Source organism: Pseudorasbora parva, chromosome 8 (genome assembly GCF_024679245.1).
Source record: "Pseudorasbora parva isolate DD20220531a chromosome 8, ASM2467924v1, whole genome shotgun sequence".
NCBI lineage: Eukaryota > Metazoa > Chordata > Actinopteri > Cypriniformes > Gobionidae > Pseudorasbora > Pseudorasbora parva.
The window spans coordinates 46,785,441-46,810,440 of NC_090179.1; the positions used below are offsets into that span (position 1 = coordinate 46,785,441).

The 25,000-nt window shown below is 42.2% G+C and overlaps 1 protein-coding gene and 1 pseudogene across 1 annotated transcript in view; both read left to right on the forward strand.

Annotated features, from left to right (window-relative positions):
* Nucleotides 1-25,000, forward strand: part of LOC137084571 (NACHT, LRR and PYD domains-containing protein 3-like) — a 320,075-nt gene that overhangs the window by 257,676 nt on the left and 37,399 nt on the right. The window lies entirely within an intron of this gene.
* LOC137085241 (NLR family CARD domain-containing protein 3-like) overlaps nucleotides 20,649-25,000 on the forward strand; it is an 11,197-nt pseudogene continuing 6,845 nt past the window's right edge.

Sequence of the window (25,000 nt, forward strand, 5' to 3'; positions counted from 1 at the left end):
GGACGCATGATCTCAAAAAACTTGCCGAAACTTATGACTAACCGGAAGTAGTATTTTTGACAAAGAAATACTCCCATCAAACGTCCACCTTAACTTTTGAAACTTTGTCTATGTTTAGTATGGGATTCCAAGTCTTTAACAGTGTAAAAAGATCAGTATGCATGAAACAGCATTTCACCCCCCCTTTAATATAGTGTTTACCTGGACCTCGTGCACGTACACACACACACACACACACACACACACACACACACATGTTTGTTTTTGTGAAATGTGGGGACATTCCATAGGCGTAATGGTTTTTATACTGTACAAACCGTATTTACTATCCCCTTACACTGCCCCTAAACCTACCCATCACACACACACACACACACACACACACACACACACACACACACACACACACACACACACACACACACACACACGTTTGTTTTTGTGACATATGGGGACATTCCATAGGCGTAATGGTTTTTATACTGTACAAACCGTATTTTCTGTCCCCTTACACTGCCCCTGCCCCTAAACCTACCCATCACACACACACACACACACACACACACACACACACACACACACACACACACACACACACACACACACACACACACACACACACTAGGGGTGGAAATCTTAAGTCACTTAATGATCAGATCCGATTCTGATTCTGCGAGTAACGATCCGATTCCCAAAACGATTCTTAACATGCTTTTTTGGTAACAAATTATCCTGCTGTGCAAATACATTAACTTTACGTTTTAACCTAAATTGGAATTACTATGCTTTTTGTTTATAGTTAGAATATCTGTTTGACAGTATTGTCAAATATTTACATAAATAATAATACACATTGACATAAATAATAATAATTGATAGTAATAAGAAAGAAAATATTACAACACCGTATAACATAACTTGAACTTAAATTAAGCGGTGTAACAAATTAGAACATTTGATACCACAGTGTTTTAACATATACACACAATCACACATTCAGGGGGTCACTGTGGTGGACAGTAGGGACACACACTGAGGTCAGATGCATTACACACATTACACACACACTCACCTGCTGTCTCTCAGGCTGTGACACGCACACACGTATCTCGCAGCCAGTGCGGCTGTCTGTCCCTCTCCTAGTATTATATTTATTTGTTCTATTTCAGTCATGGCTGTAAAGTTATTTATTAATGTATTAAATTTATTAAAGTAGAGGTCTCTTATAGAAATGTATTTGTGACAGTGAAGGAGGAAGTGTGTCTCTGTCTCGATCTCTCCTGTCCTACAGTGAACACACACCCTTTGCTCTCTGGGTAACCAGCTCTTTCTGTGCCTGCCCGTCTCGATGGCCAGACTGTGCTCACTGAGCCTGTACTTGGTCAGGATCCGTCTCTGCTTTGTGTCTCTGACACTCTGGAGATATTTTTCCGATTCATAATTTGATTTTAGAGTTCGATAGAATTGTAATTTACTTTGTGTTTTAGTTTCCTGATCCCAATGTTCCAGATATGTATTCTTCAGTTGTTTGGTGATTTGGTTTGTTCTGATGTTCGTGTGAGAAGCAGTGCTGGTCTGAGACTGGTGTGTGTTAGTGGAGTTAGTCTGGTTAGTAAGTCTCAGGACCAGCTGACTGAGGGGACTTTTTTCGGGGTTCAGTTCTTGGGTTTGTAACGCTTTAAAATGTAGCGATTCTGTGGGACTTGATTTAAGGTGCATCCAGAATTTGAGGGATCTTTTTTGCATATTAATAATCAATGGGAATCTGCCTAATTCTGCCCTACATGCATTATTGGGTGTTTTTCTTTGTAATTTTAGGATAATTTTGCAGAATTCAGTGTGTAGGGCTTCTGTTGGATGCCTGTCCCATCTAGTGTAGCTCTGATCACTGAGTGGACCCCAAACCTCACTTCCATACAGCGCAATGGGCTGAATCACACTATCAAAGATTTTAATCCAGATTGGAATCAGTAAATCAATGGTTTGGAATTATTTCTTAATGGCGTATAGAGCTCTTCGAGCTTTGTCTTTGAGAGCATTCACTGCCAAACTGAAACTCCCCGATGCAGTGATGACCAGGCCGAGGTAAGTGTACTGCATCGTGTGCTCTAGGGTGGTGCTGCCTAGACTGAACTGGTGTCTGTGTTCCTGACATCTGGGCTTTTTCTGAAAGACCATAATGTTGGTCTTTGTGAGGTTGACTGCCAGGGCCCAGTTCTGGCAGTATTTCTCCAGCAGGTCCAGGTGCTGCTGTAGTCCCTGTGCAGTGGGGGACAGCAGCACCAGGTCATCTGCGTACAGCAGGAGCTTTCCCTGTTCGTCTCCTAGAGTGAGTCCAGGGCCTGTAGACTGGTCCAGCTGCACCGCTAGTTCATTAATGTAAATGTTGAACAGCGTTGGACTCAGGCTACAGCCCTGCCGCACTCCTCTCTTCTGGGTGAAGAACTCTGTGTGTTTGTTGCCAATTCGTATTGCACATTTGTTGTTCGAATACATTGATTTTATAATGTCATAAACTTTACCCCCTACACCGCTTAGTAAAAGTTTGTGATATAATCCGTTGTGCCAAATAGAATGCTTTTTTGAAATCGACAAAGCATGAAATATTAAAATACTACTAAATAACTTCCCCAGATTACTGCTCACACAAATGCCTCTGAAATTATTAGGGTCCAATTTATTTCCACTTTTGTGAATTGGGGTAATAAGTCCTTGGCTCCAGATGTCAGGATAACAGCCTGAACTGAGTACAGTGTTGAATAATTTGAGCACAGCCGTCTGCAGCTCAGGGGTGCTGTGTTTCAGCATCTCACCCAGAATGCTGTCAGGACCACAAGATTTCTTACTTTTCTGGCTTTTGAGTTTGTTTGTCAATTCTTCATGTGTAATTGGGAAGTCAAGAGGATTCTGATTATTTTTAAATGTGTCTTCATAAATTTGTAGATTTAGTTTGATCTGATTATAATTCTCATTGAGGTGTTTTGGTGGGATTTCTTTATATAATTTTTCAAAATGCTTCATCCAGATTTCTCCATCTTGTATTGGTAGATCTTGTGGTTTTGTTGTGCTCAGATTATTCCACATATCCCAGAACTGATTTTGATTGATTGAGTGTTCAATTTCCTGTAAACTTTTGGTCAGATGGTGTTGCTTTTTCTCTCTAATTGTGTCTTTGTATTGTTTTAGTTTTGAACAATATTCTGTTCTTATGTCTGTGTTGTCTGGTTCTTTATGTTTCAGATTTGATAATTTTCTAAGTTGTTTTCTTAATGTTTTGCAGTCTGAGTTAAACCATTTTTCATCTTTTGGTGTATTTTTAGTATATTTTTTGCCTTTCTTTTTCAAATCACTTTTATATGCTGCCTTTGTAAATATGTAATTTATTTCATTTGTAGCCATATTAACACCATCTTTAGTTGTTTCGAATTGTGTAGTCATAAATGTATTTATCAGATGTTTTACTTCTTCCGAATTGAGGGCTTGGATAAATTTGTCTGGGCTGTCTTGAGCCCACCTGTATCTCTGCTGGACCTGATGCATTTTGCAGGTTTCCAGCCTGTTTTGTTCTGGTGTATGGTGTGTTCTGATATAAATATTAGTTTGGTTATGGTCAGAAAGTGGAGTTTGCTGTTTGACAGTGAATGCACTGAAGGAGGATGGGTCCATGTCAGTGATGGCGTAGTCAACTACACTAGCTCCAAGAGCTGAACAACACGTGAACCTCCCTAAAGAGTCCCCTCTGATCCTGCCGTTGAGCATGTACAGGCCCGAGGCTCGGCAGAGGTGCACTAACTCTCTTCCGTTTTTGTTCACTGTTTGGTCTAGATTGTTTCTTGGTGGGAGATTTTTTGTGAGACTCAGGGGGTTGTGGCCAAACACATATTCATTGCCCTTTGGATCTATGTTATCTGGTTCAGATCCAGTTCTTGCATTAAAGTCTCCACACAGCAGCACATTTCCCTGGGCCTGGAAATGGCTGGTTTCTGTGTGGATGTTGCTCATGTATTCCTCATCATGGTAAGGGGAATCCGCTGGAGGAATGTAGATGGCACAGAGATATGTGTCTGTGTTTGAAATATTAATTTGGTTGTTTAGTTTTAACCAGCAATGAAACTTTCCAACTGTTATAACAGAAATGTGTTTGGCCAGATCCTCCCTGTACCACACCAGGATTCCTCCTGAGTCTCGTCCACGATGGACTGTATTTAGTTTCACTGAGGGCACAATTATTTCATAAAAGCCTGAGGGACAGTAGGTAAGCGCATCATTTCGACACCAGGTTTCCGTTAAGATTATAATATCAGCATCTTTGATATTTTTAAGAAATTCTGGGTCTGTGCTTTTAGAACCAAATGTTGAAGAATGAAGACCCTGAATATTCCAACAACTTATTTGAAAAGAACGCATCAGTATTTTTAAAGATAGACCTATGTGGTAAGACAGAGAGAAGATAACTAATAACTAATAATATAATATAACATATATGGCTAGTGTATCTACATGTGCACACATACAGTATTGTTCAAAATAATAGCAGTACAATGTGACTAACCAGAATAATCAAGGTTTTTCATATATTTTTTTATTGCTACGTGGCAAACAAGTTACCAGTAGGTTCAGTAGATTCTCAGAAAACAAATGAGACCCAGCATTCATGATATGCACGCTCTTAAGGCTGTGCAATTGGGCAATTAGTTGAATTAGTTGAAAGGGGTGTGTTCAAAAAAATAGCAGTGTGGCATTCAATCACTGAGGTCATCAATTTTGTGAAGAAACAGGTGTGAATCAGGTGGCCCCTATTTAAGGATGAAGCCAACACTTGTTGAACATGCATTTGAAAGCTGAGGAAAATGGGTCGTTCAAGACATTGTTCAGAAGAACAGCGTACTTTGATTAAAAAGTTGATTAGAGAGGGGAAAACCTATAAAGAGGTGCAAAAAATGATAGGCTGTTCAGCTAAAATGATCTCCAATGCCTTAAAATGGAGAGCAAAACCAGAGAGACGTGGAAGAAAACGGAAGACAACCATCAAAATGGATAGAAGAATAACCAGAATGGCAAAGGCTCAGCCAATGATCACCTCCAGGATGATCAAAGACAGTCTGGAGTTACCTGTAAGTACTGTGACAGTTAGAAGACGTCTGTGTGAAGCTAATCTATTTTCAAGAATCCCCCGCAAAGTCCCTCTGTTAAAAAAAGGCATGTGCAGAAGAGGTTACAATTTGCCAAAGAACACATCAACTGGCCTAAAGAGAAATGGAGGAACATTTTGTGGACTGATGAGAGTAAAATTGTTCTTTTTGGGTCCAAGGGCCACAGGCAGTTTGTGAGACGACCCCCAAACTCTGAATTCAAGCCACAGTACACAGTGAAGACAGTGAAGCATGGAGGTGCAAGCATCATGATATGGGCATGTTTCTCCTACTATGGTGTTGGGCCTATTTATCGCATACCAGGGATCATGGATCAGTTTGCATATGTTAAAATACTTGAAGAGGTCATGTTGCCCTATGCTGAAGAGGACATGCCCTTGAAACGGTTGTTTCAACAAGACAATGACCCAAAACACACTAGTAAACGGGCAAAGTCTTGGTTCCAAACCAACAAAATTAATGTTATGGAGTGGCCAGCCCAATCTCCAGACCTTAATCCAATTGAGAACTTGTGGGGTGATATCAAAAATGCTGTTTCTGAAGCAAAACCAAGAAATGTGAATGAATTGTGGAATGTTGTTAAAGAATCATGGAGTGGAATAACAGCTGAGAGGTGCCACAAGTTGGTTGACTCCATGCCACACAGATGTCAAGCAGTTTTAAAAAACTGTGGTCATACAACTAAATATTAGTTTAGTGATTCACAGGATTGCTAAATCCCAGAAAAAAAAATGTTTGTACAAAATAGTTTTGAGTTTGTACAGTCAAAGGTAGACACTGCTATTTTTTTGAAAACACCCCTTTCAACTAATTGCCCAATTGCACAGCCTTAAAGCAGCACTAGGTAACTTTTCAACCTTCATAATATATTTTTTCAGACTCTTGTGATGATAAATCGACTTACAATAGGTTGAATGACACGTCTGCCATAGCCTGATGGGGTCTGTATCGTTTTTAATCGTACTTTTAAACTTCGGGTTTCGGGTAGTAACCCGAGAACAAAAAGAACTACAAAATTCGACTGCTTTACGGCATATACGTCACTTCCACCAACACCCACACTTCCTTAAATTCGGACGTGCGAGCCCAACTTTGTTCGTCGGATAATATAGTCATGTCCGAAGCAGCACAGACAAATAAGAAAGTAAAGGTTTTGTTGGAGGAAAGCAATAAGAGGAAACGAAAAAGTGATGGGATTAAAGGCAGGACGAGGATCAAAATGTGACCAGCGTTTGCTCGTCGGCGTGAGCTGAAGGAGGCGTGCCCGACCGATGCTGTCATGCTTGTTACGGTGAGCTACCACTCAAACATTGAACTGAAGTATCATATAGATTCTGTAAAACGGTAACCAATAGACTACTATAATGACGCTGGCTTGTAAACGTGAGCATCGCGATTATTTGGCGTTTGAAAAAAATAAAACCCATGAAATTATATTCATATGACATGCTGAAGCATCTGCCACTGACTGGAACGTTACCTTGGATGAAGACATTTCACACGCGACGCCAGAAGAACTCGAAATCCTCTTGCAGTGTTCAGGGGAACTGTTAGTGCTGCACCGACCCGCGGGACGCTTTTATGAAGTTATTTGGCCCGCACCGGACCACTGTATATATTTTTACAACCCGCCGCGCACCCGCCACCATTAAATAGACATATGGGGTCCGCGGGTTATGAGACGAGCCACGCATCACTAGTTCAGGGCTATCAGGGTTGTCATGTCAACAAATGCACGCGCGATGGCATGCCCTGTTGTAGGATTACAGAGCTTACGACAGTAGTTGAGGACATTATTTTTTCCAAACTGTAGGGGGACCCCGAGAGGAAAAGTAGCCAAGTGGGGCTTTAAGAGCGTGCATATCATGAATGCTGGGTCTTGTTTGTTTTCTGACAATCTACTGAACCTACTGGTAACTTGTTTGCCACGTAGCAATAAAAAATATACTAAAAACCTTGATTATTCTGGTTAGTCACATTGTACTGCAATTATTTTGAACAATACTGTACATAGAAGCGTACAAAAAATACAGTAGTATGTGTTTTTTTTTTTTTTTTTTTTTTTCAATAGAGCACTGTGTTTGTGTGTGTAGTTCTTATCTGCTCAGGAGCTGGTTGCACAGTGTGTGCAGCATCTCTCTGATCTGGCTCAGCTCGCTGGTGGAGGGCGGAGCAGGAGGCCGGGCTGCGGCTTCAGCGTAGCTCTGTGCTCTTGGTTGCAGCGGTTTCTCCTGGTGTGGGTGTGTGGGGTGTTTTGATTTCTTCCTCCTGATGGGGGCTTGATGGTCAGCCGGTGGACGTGGAGTTGGTGACTGCAGGTTCACAGGGGTGTAGTGAGCCATAGGTGTCTGTGGGTGTGCTGGACGACGTGTGGTGCTCATCCAGCCGGGGTCTCTCCTCACCGGGGTCGGAGGTCTGGGCATGTAGGGGTGAATGGGCCGGTAGTGTTCTGGAGTCGGCAGCAGGGGTCTCGGTGATGTTGGACTGCGGCCCAGGGCTGCATCTTTTAGGGTCTTCGCAAAAATCCGTACTGCATCTTTGTGTAGGTGAAGGCCATCATATAGGTCAGGGGTCGCCAACTGGCGGACTCCGGTCCGGATCCGGACCGCGAGATGCATCCATCCGGACCGCGAAGCCTTTTGACACACTGAAATAACTAAATGCCAAATGCGATTTAAAATAAATAAATAATCACATTTATATCAGGCAGCTCAGTAGAACCGTTTTTCCTATGTTGCCACAGTTGCGTTGACAGTTAAAGGGGTCGCACACCGGACTGAAGCTCATGGGTGCGTCTCAGGATCTCACAGCGGACGCACACATTACGCGCGAGCTCAGTTTTGAATCGACTCCTGACAGAAGAACTGCACGGTGAGTGTATCTCTTGTAGCACAGGGTGAAATCAGTATGTACATGGACGATATAATATAAATGTAATACATCGTGCAGCTCTTCTGTCAGAAGTCGATTCAAAACTGAGCTTGCGCGTATGTGAGCGTCCAGTGTGAGATCCTGAGACGCGCCCATGAGCTTCAGTCCGGTGTGCGGCTACGTTACTATGCTCACTATATGTTTAGACGCGCAGTGAAGAGACTGAAGAAAGCGGCGCGCAAAACAGAGGCTGAATCAGAAATTGGCCCCTTAACCCTCATTCACTATTCCCTACGTTAGTCCACTATTACAGTTCACTTGAAGGAGTGAATGAAAACGAGTGCGTGAAGTCGGACAGCTGTTGTGTGTACATCGGCTGTAGGCTACACCCGTTATTGCGGTGCAACATGTGAGTACACTCAAACATGTCCACTGTGGTTTCGGACGCCACTACAAATGGCTGTCCCCTCAAATAATGCCCTATTTAGGGTATAGTGGCGATTTCTGATTCAGCCATACACATTTTAAAGACCCATTTTTCCTCAGCAGTCTGAGGTAAGGGCGCAGAAAATAAATGAGCCAATTTCTCACATGCACTGAAGTTCAGACAATGTTGCTATATTCACTTTTTTTATTATTTTTATTATTATTTTTGGAGCAAGGAATGTTTATGCTTCCATTCCATCTTTAAGCTCAACTCAGCTCAGCCTTTTGAGAGGTTATTTACGTTTTTCTGGATTTAAAGGAACAGTTGAAATAAAGAGATAAAATATTTTGTGCACTTTTTAATTTTTCCAACACTGGTGGCACCTCATTTTTTGCATGTTTGTGTTTCTGGATGATATTGCTAATGATTTTTTACCAGTGCAATTTGAAGCACAGAGAGAGCAGTGCTGAAGATAGTCTCTACCTAACTAAATGTAGGCTATACATGTGAATGAACATAACATTATGTTATGAGATTTCTGTTTTGTTTTTTTAACCAGGAGGGTTTGTGTTCATTGATTGTTACTGTTTATCTCAGTTCAGCAGAAAAAGCACTTTAGTTGCTAGTAATGTTGAAATGAATGTATTTTCAGTGCAGATTTAGAGATGAAGGCATTTTTTCATTCATCATATTTTTGTCAGACATGGCTACTGGTTGAATTAGATATTTTGTACCAACACAACTTAAACAGAATAACCTCAAAATTAAATACATTTTGTGAAGGATTACCTATGTTTGCTTTAACAATATGAAAAGACATACTTTATCTATATGAGAACATATTATATTTTGTTCAATAAATACATTTTAATCTACACTAATTTCTTTAGTCTGGCAAAAAGACATCGATTCATGTTTTTAGGTATATAACTGTCCGGACCTCGGCCGGTGAGAAGGTTTTTTTTCTGGACCCCAAGCTATTTTAGTTGAAGACCCCTGATATAGGTGATGGAGGCCGATGTGGTGGTGGTGGACCAGTTGCACATTTGGGAGTGAAGAACATCTGCGGGAAATTTCAGCATTGATGCTGTAGATGATGTGTGGTGGTGTGTCATGTCGAGGGAGAAGTGTGGAGATGACAATTCGGGATTCTGGGATTTTTTTGTTGGTGATTTCCGCCATTTTCCTGACAGCTTCAGCCGTGTTGTTGCGCAGCGAGTGAAGGTCGTTCGTCCCGGTGTGGATTATGACACACGAGGGCTGTCCTGTGAAGTCTCTGATGATCTGGTGGGCATGGCCTGTTGTGCTGCATCGTTTTGCAGTGACCTTATGATGTGGGAAGAGTTTCTGTGGGTCCACAAACTTCCCATTAGAGTCCATGAGGAGGAGCACATCTGGATCAGGTGCTGGAGGGTGGGCAGGGGAGGTTTTTGAGGTTTGTGTAGGTGTCTGTGTGTTGGTGGCAGGCTCGCTGTCTGTAGTAGGAGATGTACTGCAGTGAGGAGTGTTATCTTTACTGTTTTTCTGTAATTGCTCTCTCATTTCTTGCAGCTGTTTGGAGACGTTCTCTTCTTCTCTCTCTTTGTCCTCCTCCAGTTTGCATATCTGTAAAAGTAGAGTTTGATTTTCTTTTTGTAGATCTCTGAGAGCTTTTTTGAACTCTGTGATGGAGGAGTTGGTGTCTTTCTTCAGCTGCCTGAGTTCATCTTTGAGCTCTTGGATGTGGATGTTTGTGTTGTGTGTGTCTGAAAGATTGGCTTGAGTGTGTTCTTTAAATTCTGTGTAGTCCAGTTCCAGCAGGGCTAAGCTGTCTCTCAGTCTGCGGTCGGATGGGGGAGGGGAGAGAATGGCTGGGCCGTCCTCCTCAGAGTCTGAGCCGTCCGCATGAGGCTGGTCTCTCTCCTCCTCTTCTCTGGTCTTCAGCAGGGGAAAGATCTCCTCGAAGGAGTTCAGGCTTGCCTCATTGCCTTGCAGGAGGAACGTGCCTTTAGTGTAGTATGTGATAGTGAGAATGGGGTTGTCTGTGTCCAGCATTTCATCTTTACATATGGTTAGTCTTCCACCTCGACCAATTCCTTCTTTAAAGATGTGCATATATTCCTCACAGATGGCTGATTTCCATGCATTAATCAGAGTTGTGTAGTAGATGAGGTTGTTCTTTATTTATTTTCCCGTTTAGGTGGATGTAGTCTGCGTACAGTACATCAGGGTTGTCTCTGAGAGTTTTCTCCTTGTGTTTTTTTCTGGCCTGTACACTTCTACACTTCTCAGGGTAACACACCTCCCTGCACTCTGTGTGCGCTGGGGTCGCCATGGTGATCAGGACTGGGCACTGAGCCAAAACTGCAGCTAACTTTAGCTTTTAGCTTCTAATAGTCAGAGATTTTACTAAAAATATATAAAAAATATACAGTTTTTGTCAAAAAATGTTGTCAAATATAGCTCACCTCTCTGTTTAGTGGCTGGAGATGAACAGTTGTCTGGTGTTTTTCATCTGTGGTTCCTTTAAGAAATATTGTGAGTGTTTTGGAGGGAAATCTGTAGTTAGCCTGCAGAGTGGTGATCCAGCAGCCAGATGCTAGTCCACAGGTTCCAATCTTCTTTCTTTAATTAAAAGTATTTTCTAGAAAAATGCAGTCTTTACCCGAGTCCAAGTTGTTCCTCTATTGTTTTTACTCGTTTTCTGTCATTATCTCATTCTCTGTCTTACTTTTTGGGTTAATCTTTTTAAAAAATTTAGGAGCTCATATTTAGAGTGGCTGATGGTCTGATTCTCTCTCTCTCTCTCTCTCTCTCTCTCTCTCTCTCTCTCTCTCTCTCTCTCTCTCTCTCGTCACACATTAACTAAAAGTAAGTCAGAGTTCACATTGACATTGATAGTGTACATGGAGATTTTCAAAGGGAACTGTCATTGTATACCCTTGAAGAAATAAATCTTTTTTTGGATGATACTTTTGGTAAACAGGTGAATGTTAAAGATTTTTTCCCGGACTTTGAGAAGTTTGTTAGGTCTGTTACAGTTCTCCAGAAAGCAGTTGGGTTTGATATTTAGAGTGAAAAGAAGCGTTTTCGTTTGAAGAAGCATCTTACAGCGATAAGGAAGGGTAAGAAAGGAGGGAAAAAAGGTTATTGAATAACTGATCAGAAATGCATCACATGGGTTATCTTCCTTTTTTTCCTTTTCTGTTAGGTCTGTCACTCCTCTTCTTAAATATATATATGGATATTTTAAGGGTGGGCTCCATTAATGTTAATGGTGGGAGGGATAGACATAAACGAGATTTGTTATTAGAAAGTATACAGCTAAAAAATTAAATGTTGTGTTGCTTCAAGAAACTCACAGTGATGCAGAAAATGAAATTGATTGGAAAATGTTTTGGAAGGGGCAACAGATACTTAGTCATGGGACAAACTATAGTGCAGGTGTGGCCATTCTTTTCTCCCCAGAAACTAGAGTTAATATTTTAAGCTCTGAAGAAGTTATAAAAGGTCGTCTTGTTCTAGTGAAGGTGGAAATTGAAGGTTTTCTGTTTTGTTTCATAAATGTCTATGTACCCAATGTAGGGCATGAGTGGGCATGTCACAGATTTCAAGGAAATCTTCATACTGGCATTTTAATTGCAAGTTATTACAAGATGTTGATTTCTGTAAACATGTTGTGGTGTTTTGGGAATGTTGGAAAAAAACAAAACATACTTTTGAAAATTTAAGACAATGGTGGGAAGTTGGAAAAAAAACAAATACAAATGTTTTGCCAGCAATATACTGTTAATTCCACCAATATGACAAAAAAAGCAATTAAAAATCTTGAAAGGTCTATAGATTCTATTGAGAAAGATTTGTTGGAAAGACATGATCCTGGTTTGTCACATTGTTTGCAACAAAAAAAGACTGAGTTGGGGTCCTTTTTAAATGAAAGGGTGAAAGGAGCCTTAGTGAGGTCTCGTTTTGTCTCAGTTAATGAGATGGATGCACCAAGCGCATTTTTCTTTAACTTGGAACGTTCAGTAGCACAGCAAAAACAAATGGCTTGCCTCCGTCTGCCTGATGGAAGGGTCACCACAAATGTGGAGGAAATGCGTCATCATGCAGTGGATTTTTATTCCTGTTTATATGCTGCAGAACATTGTGACTCGGACTGTGCTGAACAGTTATTTCAAGGCCTTCCTAAACTGGACTCTGATTCAAAGACTGCCTTGAACTCTTTTTTTATCCTTTGAGGAGCTTTCTTCTGCTGTAACACAGCTCAGCTCGGGACGTTCCCCTGGTGTTGATGGGTTGACATCAGAGTTTTTTAAACACTTTTGGAATATTATTGGTCCCGATCTCTATGAGGTTTTTTGTGATTGTTACAAAGATGGACTTTTGCCTGTTACATGTCGTCGTGCTGTTCTTTCTTTGCTTCCTAAAAAGGGAGATTTGTCTTTGTTAAAAAATTGGAGGCCTGTTTCCTTATTGACCACAGATTATAAGATTTTATCAAAATGTATTGCTAATAGGTTAAAGAAATATATACATACAATAGTCCATAAAGATCAGACTTATTGCATACCTAATAGGTCAATAATGGACAACTTGTTTTTAGTACGAGACATACTAGATATTTGTAAAGTTTCTAATTTAGGAGTTGGATTAGTTGCCCTCGATCAGGAAAAAGCTTTTGATCGGGTAGATCATAGTTATTTATTCGATTTGCTTAAAGTTTTTGATTTCGGAGAGGGTTTGTCACAGGGTAAGCCTGCGACTAGTCATGGACTACACACACACATACACATGCACGTAATGCACACACACCGGCCTCATGTATTATCAGTCTGTTAGCTGACATACATTCATGTATGCATGGAACTGGAATATTTGATGTAACTGTGTGTTGTAAACTGTTGGTACGATGTCCTGTGTGTAGTGTTACCTGAGAAATGTGAACTAGCAATCAAGTGCAGAAACTGTTTTCTCATATAGAAATAAATCACCACCACAAGTATTTGCTTTACATCATTTATTGAATACAGTGTGAGAGATACAGATGATACTTACCAGATTTGAGTAGTCGTTGGCCAAACCTGTTTAATTTGACAGCCAATCAATTTATAGTTGTTTGTCCTCCATCTTGTGCCGTCATTGGAGAGTCAATTCTCAGGTGTAGGAGAGAAAGGCTTCTCAAGTTATTGGTTTTCTTTCAATATGTATTTTTATGTATATTTGCAGATATGATTTCTTGTTTGCATCTTTATTTGTATTAATTATTCTTGTTATTGTTTTGTTATTTTTGATTATGTATTCCTGTGATGTCTGTGCAACATGTCACCTTCCAAAATGGTAGGTTCCAAAGTAGGAAGAGTCAGGCCTATAAAATGACTCCAGAAAGTTAGTTGGGCAGTTCAGAGATAGGAGGTGTGGAGAGGTCTAGGCAGACCATGGACAGTCTGAGTCTACAACTGGAGATTCTTACGAGACTGTGAGAGAGTCTCTGGGAATGTGCTGCTTATGTAGTGCAGTTTGCACACACAGGTCAGGTTGTTTCCACCACTATATATTGTTTGGTGCAGTTTATATTTTGTTGCATCTAAGTTTTGTTTTCTTTTGTTGTTGTTTTTTTTCTCCCACCTGAGTGTCTGTCACCCTGTGCCACAATAAAAACCACTTAACCCTGACCAACTGTTTCCTCTGTCCATTGGAGTCTCCAACCGCTCAAGGCGTTCATAACAATTGGTGTCAGAAGTAAAGCTTCGCAACGTTTGGGGCAGGCAGTAAAGGAAACCTAACAGTTGGTGTCTAACAGCGGTTAAAGTGACAGTACCCTTAAAATGCCACCAAAGACCAGGGGTCAGGTGACTACAGATGTGGGAACAGAAGAGGATCAAGGTGCAGTGGGTGGCATTCTAGAAGAAGGTGTCCAACCTGCTGAGGTCCCAAACACCACAGGTGATGCAGCTGTGACAGCCCTGGCAGGGATGTTTCAGGCCTTCCTACAGTACCAAAAGGAAAGGGATGAGAGACAAGAGAAAGAGTCGGCACGACGTGAGCAGCAATACAAGGTTCTCAATCATCAGGTCACACAGATGCAGATGGACGTAGAGCGTGCCAGGCATAAATCTTCCTGTGTAGATCAGCCAGGTACACGAGTGCTAAATCATGTGCCTCCGTTGTCAAAACTACAAGACAGTGATGATGTGGAACATTTTCTGACTACGTTTGAGAGATTGGCAGAGGTGTACAGGTGGCCAAGAGAGGACTGGGCGGTTCATCTGATTCCTTTGCTTACTGGAAAAGCGAGAAGCGCCTTTGTCGCCATGGCTCCTGCCTTTACCTCTGACTATGAGAAAGTCAAAGAGGTAATTCTCAAGAAATATGAGATTAATCCAGAAACGTATAGACTGAGATTTCGTTCCTTGAACACAGCTGCTGATGAGTCCCCAACAGAGTTGTACATTCGCTTAAAAGACTTGTTCTCAAAGTGGGTCCAGTTGGATGTAAGTAGCAAAACAGATATGATGGAAACCTTGGTGTTGGAGCAGTATATGAGAGTTCTGTATCCAGAGTTGAGGACTTGGGTGAAGGAGAGAAATCCCAGTACTGCAGGAGAAGCAGCTGACCTGGTAGACTCCTATATAGCAGCACGGAAGGGATCTTCTGGGACTTTTCGGTACTCTGGTGTCTTTCCGGCGGCAGGAGGTAAGTCTGTGGGGTCAGGGGGTAGTTCGTTCTCTCAAAGTCAAGCCCAAAGTTTTAAAATCACTCACCCGAAGCCTTCACTGCCAGTAGTCACAGGCCAGATATTGCCTAGAGGCAATAGTAGAGACATAGTATGTTATAATTGTGGAGAGGTAGGACATACCAGCCCGCATTGCCCTTTGAGAAAACCCAAATCTGCCAGTTTGTGTTATGTGCCCCAATCTAGCCCTGAAGTAGTGGTGAAGCCAGATAAGGAGCCCACCATTTCCGTGTTGTTGAATGGTAAGCTGCTGACGGCCTTGGTAGACACAGGGTGTACACGTACTTTAGTACAGTTAGAGTATATAGCCAGAGAGTCATGGACTGAAGAAACTGTAACGGTTTGTTGTGTGCATGGAGATAAGTCAGAGATGCCTACCGCAGAGGTGTATTTGGAGGTTAACAACCAGTCCTTTTTGATGAACGTAGGTGTTACCACAAACCTTCCCTATCCGGTGTTGCTAGGGACTGATATGCCCATATTAGCAGACTTAGTGCAGAAGACAGCTTGGTGTGGGATAGTTACGCGAGCGCAGGCTCAAAAGTTGACACAGGTAGCACAAACTGAAGATTCTGTAGATCGCACACTTCATGAGATGCCATTTTTTCTTGAGGAAAGTCTAGATGAAGAACGGTTGTCGGAGGAAGATAGATTGGACAGACGAAGGAAAAGGGTTGCAGATTTGATGGATGGCTCAGAACAGACAAAGTTTGAGTGGGAAGAACCTGAGATTGAGGAGTCAGATTTTGTCATACCCAGTGAACTAGGACAGCTGCAGAAAGAGGATGCTACCTTGTCTGAATGTTTTGGGAAAGTTAGCAAAGATGCAACTGTGGGTTCATTGTATGGTGAGACATTCATAATAAAACAAGGTCTACTTTACAGACAGAGTGAAGAGGAAGGTTTGCAGTTAGTGGTACCCAAAGCTCAGCGCAGAAAGGTATTAGAGCTTGCCCATTCGATTCCCTGGTCAGGTCACATGGGATTTATGAGGACCTTGATGAGAATTTCCAAACGGTTTTATTGGCCCGGTATGTACACTGAAGTGAAAGAGTATTGCAAGACTTGTGCTGAGTGTCAGTTAGCAGTTGGTAGAACACCTGCAAAGGCACCTCTTATTCCAATACCTGTAGTGGATACACCTTTTGAGAGGATAGGGGTTGACATTGTTGGACCTGTGGAGAGAAGCCAGAAAGGGAACCGGTTTATTTTGGTAGTTTGTGATTATGCAACCAGATACCCAGAGGCCTACCCTTTGAGAGAGGTTACTGCAAAACAGATTGCAGCTGCACTTTTAAACTTCTTCTCACACGTAGGCATCCCTAAAGTAGTGTTGACTGACCAAGGCCCCAATTTTATGAGTCGCACCCTAAAACAGGTCTATCAGCTACTGGGCATTAAGAGAGTTCGTACTACTCCATATCACCCCCAGACTGATGGTCTGGTAGAAAGATTTAATCAGACTTTAAAAGGCATGTTGAAGAAGTTTGTGTCTGAAAATGGAAAAGACTGGGACAAATGGCTGCCTTACCTTTTGTTTGCTTATCGTGAAGTTCCTCAAGCTTCCACCGGGTTCTCTCCTTTTGAATTGCTGTTTGCTCACCAGATACGCGGTCCATTGGATGTTTTGAGAGACAGTTGGGAAGCCAGTGACAAGCCTACTAAGCAGAACATTCTCTCATACATCCTCAAAATGAGAGAGAAGTTGCAGCAAGAATCCACCCAGGCACGAGAGAGCGTGCAAGAGTCACAAGTGAAGCAGAAGACATGGTATGACCAGAAGGCCAGGTCCCGAACTTTCCAAGCAGGAGAGCAAGTTTTATTGTTACTTCCAACATCAGAGAACAAACTGTTGGCCAAATGGCAAGGTCCGTACCAAGTGAGAAAGAAAGTTGGTCTGGTAACGTATGAAATTGAAATACCTTTACAAATCTTTCACGTCAATATGTTGAAGAAGTGGCACAGTCCATCTGCACAGCTAGAACCAGTAAGAGCGGAGGTGAAAGAGCTCTTGGTGAGGGCAGTACAGGAAGAGGATGAAGTAGAGGAGCAATACATGCCTGTTCATGAAAGTGAGTACCCTTTAAATCTTCAGCATTTGACAGCCGAACAAAGAATTCAGCTGAAAAAGTGTATACCTGAGCAACTGTTCCAGGATATACCTGGGAAGACAGACTTGGTACAGCATCACATTTATTTGAAGGATGTGAAACCAATCCGACAAGCAGTGTACAGAGTTCCAGAAAGGCTGTTGTCCACCATGAAGCAAGAGCTGGAAATGATGCAGAAACTGGAGGTGATAGAACCATCAGTCAGTGAGTGGAACAGCCCCATTGTGCTTGTGCCCAAGAAAGATGGGTCCCTCAGATTCTGTTTGGACTTCAGAAAACTCAACTCGGTGAGCAAATTTGATCCTTACCCTATGCCCAGAGTAGACGATTTAATTGAAAAGCTTGGCAGTGCACAGTACCTTACAACTCTTGATCTGTGCAAAGGCTACTGGCAAGTGCCCTTAACCCTTTAGGCGCCAGAGGTTTTTTCCTAAAACGTTCGATTTTGACACCTTAATTTCAAAAGGCTATATCTTAAAAGTGATAAAAGATAGAAACTTTCTGTAAATTAGAGAAATATTAAGGAGGACCATAAGTTTATGTAGAGATTACATTTTCCCATCTAATTTGCATATTATGACGTCATAACGTGGGTGCAATCTTGGATTATAGAATTTTCATGAAAAGCCAAATGTTTAAATGATGAATGCAGCACTTATTTCCCCCCAAAATGTCCCTTACCTTCTGTGTGCTATATTGCACAATACTGAATGTTCAGGTAAATAGTAAATAGTAAACAAACTGTGTAAATCATTACTAATAAATGGTAGAAACAACCCGAATGCATGTAGCGGTTTGCCCTTTGCTGTAGATTTTCCATTTACTACATACAGTAAGCACTCTGATTCCATATATAGGGCACATATATATTATATATTATGCATAATAGCCCCCTGCCCTGTGTCACAGCGCGTCTGCTCACGTCTAGATCTGCCTCACGCGGCCGCCGAGTGTGCACAGCCTGGACCACTGTTATTGTAATTTTGACTCCCCACCCTGCCTCCACGTTTCCCTCGAACTTGCTTATGAATACTTCGACCTCTTCTAATATGCCCAGTGGTGTTAGATAGTCTGCACCACAATACTGTCGCCGCGATCGCGGAGATGCGCGCTTCATGGTGAGCGCGGCAAAAATCTCCCGCGTCCGCCGCGTTCTCAACACTAACACACCTGCTAACTTCGCGATGAACACTCGGACCCCGGGAAAGATTGTTCCCACCACTGACATTGGGCAAAGGACCATCTACATTGGGCAAATGATCCACCGTTTGTGCTTAGTGTAACGTTAGGTTTAGTTTCACTTTCAGAATCACCGTCATCTCATATTTCCCTTCAGAACCAGGGTCCGCGAATAGAAGACCCAACACTTCATTGCGGGTAAGCTTTATTGATGCCATTAGAACAAAATAATAGTAATAATAATCTAATGCAAATACTCGCTGACGTTGACAATGCTCTGATAAAACGGCTCACTCGCACGTCAGCTCCGCTTTTGTTTACACTGATTGAATGCGCTCTTGCTCGCATATTTTGTATAGAATCATGATGTTTGTATGAGTCAGGGATGAAGTACGACATGTCTACCATCTAGTGGAGGGGAGGTTGAATGAAATTTGACACCCTATTTGACAAAATCGGCCGTTTTATTCAGTGACGCATTTTGTCGAGTAAACTCGACCGTGGCGCCTAGAGGGTTAAGTCCAGACAGTAAAGAGTTTACAGCATTCAAGACTCCATTTGGGCACTATCAATTCCGCATGCTTCCTTTCGGGCTTCATGGGGCTCCTGCGACTTTTCAGAGGATGATCGATCAAATCCTTAGGGGAACTGAGAGGTACGCAGCAGCATATTTGGATGACATTATTATTTACAGTAGGACATGGCAGGGTCATCTAATGCATCTCAAGGAGGTGTTAAGGCGAATAAAGAATGCTGGTCTTACTATTCGCTCAGACAAGTGCACGATAGCTAAGGAAGAGACCTGCTATCTTGGTCATGTGCTGGGGCATGGAGTCATACGCCCTCAGGTTGGGAAGGTTGAGGCCGTTAAACAGGCTGAGCGGCCTGTAACTAAGAAGCAGGTGAGGTCTTTCCTTGGCCTGGTGGGATGGTATAGACGCTTTATCCCGAACTTTTCTGAGAAAGCCGTAGCCCTTACTGAACTCACAAAGAAGAACAAACCCAACAAGCTTAACTGGACTTCAGACTGTGAGCGTGCTTTCATGGACTTGAAGGATGCTTTATGCAAAGAGTCAGTGTTGCAGAGTCCAGAATTTGACAAAGTTTTTACAGTGCAGACTGATGCTTCACAGTTTGGCCTTGGGGCTGTGCTTTTGCAGGGAGAGCAAGGACATTTGAGACCTATTGCTTTTATCAGCAGGAAACTCCTTCCACGAGAGACCCGGTATTCAACTGTAGAGAAGGAATGCCTGGCGGTCAAATGGGCCTTAGACTCTTTCAGGTACTACCTTATGGGTAGGAGGTTTAAATTAGAGACTGATCATCGGGCATTAGTTTGGCTTGGGCGAATGAAAGACACTAATGCCCGTATAACACGGTGGTTCCTGGCTCTACAGCCCTTCGACTTTGAGGTTGTGTATTGGGCTGGCTCTGAAAACTGCACCGCAGATTTCGTCTCCAGGACACCACGAGTGGTGTCTGGGGAAGGGGGAGGAAATGTCACAGGGTAAGCCTGCGACTAGTCATGGACTACACACACACATACACATGCACGTAATGCACACACACCGGCCTCATGTATTATCAGTCTGTTAGCTGACATACATTCATGTATGCATGGAACTGGAATATTTGATGTAACTGTGTGTTGTAAACTGTTGGTACGATGTCCTGTGTGTAGTGTTACCTGAGAAATGTGAACTAGCAATCAAGTGCAGAAACTGTTTTCTCATATAGAAATAAATCACCACCACAAGTATTTGCTTTACATCATTTATTGAATACAGTGTGAGAGATACAGATGATACTTACCAGATTTGAGTAGTCGTTGGCCAAACCTGTTTAATTTGACAGCCAATCAATTTATAGTTGTTTGTCCTCCATCTTGTGCCGTCATTGGAGAGTCAATTCTCAGGTGTAGGAGAGAAAGGCTTCTCAAGTTATTGGTTTTCTTTCAATATGTATTTTTATGTATATTTGCAGATATGATTTCTTGTTTGCATCTTTATTTGTATTAATTATTCTTGTTATTGTTTTGTTATTTTTGATTATGTATTCCTGTGATGTCTGTGCAACATGTCACCTTCCAAAATGGTAGGTTCCAAAGTAGGAAGAGTCAGGCCTATAAAATGACTCCAGAAAGTTAGTTGGGCAGTTCAGAGATAGGAGGTGTGGAGAGGTCTAGGCAGACCATGGACAGTCTGAGTCTACAACTGGAGATTCTTACGAGACTGTGAGAGAGTCTCTGGGAATGTGCTGCTTATGTAGTGCAGTTTGCACACACAGGTCAGGTTGTTTCCACCACTATATATTGTTTGGTGCAGTTTATATTTTGTTGCATCTAAGTTTTGTTTTCTTTTGTTGTTGTTTTTTTTCTCCCACCTGAGTGTCTGTCACCCTGTGCCACAATAAAAACCACTTAACCCTGACCAACTGTTTCCTCTGTCCATTGGAGTCTCCAACCGCTCAAGGCGTTCATAACAGGGTTTTTTAAGTTGGATAAAACTCCTTTATGCTGATATTTCATGTATGGTAAAAGTTGGGGGAAATTTGAGTAAACCAATTTCTGTCCAAAGGGGAATACGGCAAGGTTGTCCATTGTCTGGGTTGCTGTATAGTATTGCTATCGAACCGTTACTTTCTATTTTAAGAAAAACTATGGGTTTTTAATACCAAATATGACTCCAAATGTAAATGTCTCACTTACTGCTTATGCTGATGATGTGACTGTGTTGGTGGGTAATGGGAAGGATATTAATGCTCTGTCTGAAGTCCTCCAGCTATATGAGAAGGCTTCATCAGCAAGAGTAAATTGGGACAAAAGTGAGGCTTTTTGGGCAGGTCAGGATGCATTATGTGGCTTACCATCACTGCCAGGAAAGCTTAAGTGGGGCAAAGAAGGGTTAAAAATCTTGGGAGTTTATTTTGGTTCTGATGAGTTTCAGAAGTTAAATTGGGAGGGTGTTATGGAGAAAGTTTGCACCCGATTGTCTCGCTGGACCTGGTTGCTACCCAAACTGTCCTATAGGGGGAGAGTCTTGATTGTGAATAACCTGGTTTCTTCTACATTGTGGCACATATTTAATGTGATACAACCACCTGCTGGACTGGTGCAAGAAGTACAGAGAAAGTTGGTGACTTTTTTCTGGTCCGGACAACATTGGGTGCGTGCCTCTGTACTGTTTCTTCCGATACAAGAGGGAGGCCAAAGCTTGGTGGATATCAGGGCCAGGCTAATGACGTTTCGTCTACAAGCGGCCCAGAGACAGTTGTACAACAATGAGAGTGCATGGGTTGACACTGCAGCGGTACTTTTGAGAAGAGCTGGTGGATTGGGACTTGATAAGCACTTGTTTCTGATGAAGCTAGGAGAGACTGAGCTTACAGATCTTACTCCTTTCTACAAATCTGTTATGGAAGCTTGGAGGGTTTTTGCTTTTTCAAGATCACCAGTAGTACCTGCCGGGATGTGGCTGTTGGAGGAACCTTTGTTTCTTAACCCTTTCCTGCCTTCGAGACTGTTATCCTCAGCCTTTTTGCGAACACGTTTACTGTCTGCTGGGTGCACGAAGTTGGGTCATATACTACACATCAGTGTGGAATCACTGGGTAGGAAAGCTGGAATTAAGTCAACGCGAGTACATTTACATTTACATTTAATCATTTAGCAGACGCTTTTATCCAAAGCGACTTGCAAAAAAGGGGAGAGTAATAGAAGCAACGGAACAGACAAGGCCAAAAACCTGTAAGAGCTGTAAGAAATCTCAATTAATTAGCACAGTACACAACATTTGTTTTTTTTTTGTTTTTTTTTTTAAAAGACAGACATCTACAACAAAAACTCACGTACGCAAAGTGCCGAACACTGGATTTTGATAGCTATGATAACAACCCATTAGGACTAAGGCTGTTGCCCCAGCTGTTGTCGTTAATGCAGATTCAGTGGCCCAATGGGTTGGTTTTGTATTCTAGCTAAACGCGCAGCAATAGCCATCTACAACAAAAACTCACGTACGCAATATACAGAACACTGGATTCTGATAGTTATGATAACTATGTAACATACCCGCCTGAAGGCACAAATCCGGATGAGAGACATAGATATGATCCAGGAGTGTGCGCTTTTGGTCGTTGCTGTGGTGATCAGTAAGTGCTATTCTGTATTGGTCAGATGCAATTGGAAAAGATGTGTCTTAAGATGTTTTTTAAGAATGGCTACAGACTCGGCAGCACGAATTGAGATCGGCAGGTTATTCCACCAGGTGGGAACGGTCCAGGAAAATGTCCGTGAGAGCGATTTCATGCCTCTTTGGGATGGAACCACGAGGAGCCGCTCACTCGCAGAACACAAGCTTCTGGAGGGTGTGTAAGTCTGAACAAGTGAATTTAGGTATATTGGTGCAGAGCCAGTGGTTGTTTTGTAGGCGATAACTAGTGCCTTGAATTTGATGCGAGCAGCCATTGGCAACCAGTGCAGTCTGATGAAGAGAGGCGTAACATGCGCTCTCTTCGGCTCATTAAAGACCACTCTCGCCGCTGCATTCTGGATCAGCTGCAAGGGTTTGATAGTGCATGCTGGAAGCCCAGTCAGAAGAGCATTACAATAGTCCAGTCTGAAGAGAACAAGAGCTTGAACCAGGAGTTGTGCAGCCTGTTCTGATAGGAAGGGTCTAATCTTTCTAATGTTGTATAAAGCAAATCTGCAGGACCGGGCTGTTGCAGTAATGTGGTCAGTGAAGTTTAACTGGTCATCAATCACAACTCCAAGGTTTCTTGCTGTCCTTGATGGAGTTATGGTCGATGAACCAAGCTGAATGGAGAAATTTTGATGAAGTGCTGGGTTGGTTGAGAAAACAAGTAATTCTGTCTTTGCAAGATTGAGTTTAAGATGATGCTCTTTCATCCAGTCAGAAATGTCTGTCAGACAGGCAGCGATACAAACACTGACTGTAGGATCATCTGGTTGAAATGAGAAGTAGAGTTGAGTGTCATCAGCATAGCAGTGATAGGAGAAGCCGTGTTTCTGAATGACAGAACCTAATGATGACATGTAGATGGAGAAGAGAAGTGGTCCAAGGACTGAGCCCTGGGGAACCCCAGTAGCTAGATGATGTGACTTAGGCACTTCACCTCTCCATGACACCCTGTAGGACCTACCAGAGAGGTAAGACCTGAACCACTGGAGAGCAGATCCTGAGATCCCCGTCCTCTTAAGTTTTGACAGGAGGATCTGGTGGTTAACTGTGTCAAAAGCAGCTGACAGATCCAGCAGAATGAGCACTGAGGATTTGGAAGCTGCTTTTGCCAGTCTCAGTGCCTCAGTTACCGAGAGCAAGGCAGTCTCGGTCGAATGGCCGCTTTTGAAGCCGGATTGGTTGTTGTCTAGGAGGTTTGTCTCGTTCAAGAAACATAGAGAGTTGATTGAACACAACTCGCTCAAGGGTCTTTGCAATGAAAGGCAGAAGGGATACCGGTCGGTAGTTTTCTAAAAGTGCTGGATTCAGAGAGGGTACTTCAGCGAGTACTAAAACAACTCACCACAGAGGTGTTCGGAGAACTGGACTTTATCTATCGTTCTTTCTTGGACAACCCAGCTATAATGGATGAATGGAGAAGTGGATGTGAATATCTGTTTCCCTCTCTGAAGGGAAAAGCTGCTGTGGGGGACTGGCAGGAAGAGAAGGAAGGCCTGTTGTCATTTAAAACTCCACAAATGGATGAATTTGAGTCTGTGGGAAAGAAAGCCCTTTATGTCACCTGTGTTAAGGTGTCAAATTTACGATCTTTGACTGGGGTTTCTGTCAACGAAATGGACAGACATTTTTGGTCCTGACTCTTCCCCTAGAGATAGTTGGCGTATCCTGTACAAACGTCCGGTCGACAAGCGGACGGGTGACCTCCAGTGGAGGATTGTACACGGATCTATAGCTACAAACAGACATGTGGTGCATCTTGATCCTAACGTTAGTGTGGGTTGTCCTTTTTGTGCAGAGATTGAATCTGTTTTTCATTTGTTTATGCAGTGTACAAGGTTGATGGATCTTTTTTCCTTGTTAACAGAGTGGGTTACATCTTTGGGGGGAGTTTTCTCCTTTCAGGTGTTTATTTTTGGCCCAAAGTATACTGTTGAGCAAAAGAATGTTTTGGTTTTGCTTAACTTTTTATTCGGTAATGCAAAATTAGCAATCTGGAAAACCAGAAAAAATAAGATATTAGGGCAAGGTACAGTAAATCCAATTTTTATGTTTTTGGGCCTAGTAAGTTCTCGTCTAAAAGTGGAATACGCGTATTACAAGTTGGTTGGGCGTCTACCCCTTTTTATGGAAATTTGGGGGATAAATAATGTTTTATGCATGGTCTATGAAAATGAATTGGTGTTGAACTTCTAGTGGTGGTTTGTTTATTTTTTGTTGTTGTTGTTTTTTTATGTATGATTATTTTTATATCATCATATTGTTGTGAATGAATATGGTTGTTTATAATTGTTTTTAAAATAAAAGTGTGTTTAAACTCATCTCTCTCTCTCTCTATCTATCATCTATCT